The sequence below is a fragment of the Elephantulus edwardii genome, unplaced genomic scaffold (genome assembly GCF_000299155.1).
Source record: "Elephantulus edwardii isolate Elephantulus edwardi_28Jun2011 unplaced genomic scaffold, EleEdw1.0 scaffold00510, whole genome shotgun sequence".
Lineage (NCBI taxonomy): Eukaryota > Metazoa > Chordata > Mammalia > Macroscelidea > Macroscelididae > Elephantulus > Elephantulus edwardii.
This window is the reverse complement of record NW_006400260.1, coordinates 104,603-106,445: the sequence shown is the minus strand read 5'-3', so window position 1 is coordinate 106,445 and position 1,843 is coordinate 104,603. Positions and strand designations below refer to the sequence as shown.

The window sequence follows — 1,843 nt, the reverse complement described above, 5'->3', positions numbered from 1 at the left end:
CTACCACCAACCTGTCACAACTTCTGCCTCTAGAACTTGGGTCCAAATGTCTAGGATCAAGGATTCATATTGTGATAAAGAAGCTATTGGTACACTTCTAGGCTTTGATGCTGTGTCATTATGGCCTGGGGAGATGTCACTGAGTTTGAAATCACACCAGAAGGAAGAAGACTCCCTAAGTTAGATCAAATTCTGCTCCATGGAAATAATATAACAATTCTGATTGCTGGAGAAGGACCTGAAGTATAAGTGGATTTTCTTAACGGAATGTTAGCTCCTGTTTTGTTTTATAAAAGCAGTAAAATGCATTTATTTTTAACCTTTGTAATGCTAAGTTTCCCGTTACAGGGAAATGTTTTGAGATAAACTGTAAACATCAATTTTTATAAATTAATCATTATTATCTTGGGAGAATAGTTAACAGTTTGCTGTTTGAAGACTAAAATAAAAATGGGTTTTGGTTAACTGTTAAAAAAAACAAAACCCTAATAAGAGAGGTCAACAAAATCAAATTGCCTAAATAGGCAAACAATTAACTAAGTAGAAAGAACAGTTTTAAAAATAAGATAATATTAAAAGAGAAAAACCATCAAAAGCTGTTTTTATTTGATAATTAATAAAGGATAGTGGAGAAACAGTTCCAAATTCTTTTAAGATCATAAAGTTTATCTAAGCAAATGAAGGGCTTCTCCATATGCTTCTTTAGAATGATATCATTCTCAAGATGTCAATCCTCCAGAAATTAACTTACAGAAATGTATACGATCCAAGTCAATCCTAATCAGAATTTCAATTAGATTGTATTTTAGCAAAAACATAATTCTAACTTTATATGGAAGAATAAAGAACCACAATTACTAACTCAATTTTGAAACAGAAAAGCAAAGATACGGCCGACATTCCCTCTACTGTCTATTAAGACAAATGACAAAAACATAGCAACAAAAATGATTTTATTTGTACAACAAGAAGCAAATAAAATAGAAGAGCTTAAAGAAAGGCTGATAAGGATATAGATAAAAATGATAGGGATTGTGATGCACTCTTGTTGTTGCTGTTGGGTGCCATCGAGTTGCCTGCAACTCATAATGACCCCATGTACAGCAGCTGTGTGGTCTCCCCCGTGCTGAGCCAGTCTCACTGACTCCGACACACCACGCCCCCTTACGCTAGTTACTGTATCAAGCCATTTCATCCTGGGTCTTCCTCACCTGCCACTGTCCCTCCACCCTTCTGGGCATGATGTCCTTCTCCAAGTACCTTGGCCTCCTGGCCACATGCACAAGGTATGTAAGACGGAGCTTCAAGATCCTGGCCTCCGTGGAGAAACTTGGCTTTAGCCTCTCCAAGACAGACCTGTCTGTTTTCTTGGCGATCCACACAGGTTGAGATATATGGCAATAACATCAATTTTATTCTTGCAAAAAAATAATTTCAGCTGCTAAACAAAGGGTTAAAGGCTTGAGACCATCATGAGAGGCCCAGAAGAAAAGCTTGGGCATCTAATTTGAGGTAAGGGATGGACCACACATGAAATTTTTTTTGGATGTTGTTCTATTGTGATTCATACGTATGAGTCAAAGTGGATATGGATACTTGATAGCATCTGTTGATACTGATAAAATAAAATGATGTTTATGATGGTAACACTGCCACTGAGTGAATTCCTACTTAAGATCCCTGTAAGACAGAATAGCGGTGCACTGCCATCCCGAAGGTATTCAGTTCAAATTCACCAGCTGTTCCGTGGGCGAAGGGTGTGCAATCAATCAACCCCTGTACAATTTATTGCCTCTGAAAACCCACTGGAGGGTCAGCTATGGGACAGCTGACTTGACAGTTG

At 37.8% G+C, this 1,843-nt stretch overlaps 2 pseudogenes; both read left to right on the top strand.

Annotated features, from left to right (window-relative positions):
- Window positions 1-1,843, top strand: part of LOC102873383 — a 28,332-nt pseudogene that overhangs the window by 23,456 nt on the left and 3,033 nt on the right.
- LOC102875803 lies at window positions 3-249 on the top strand (annotated as a pseudogene).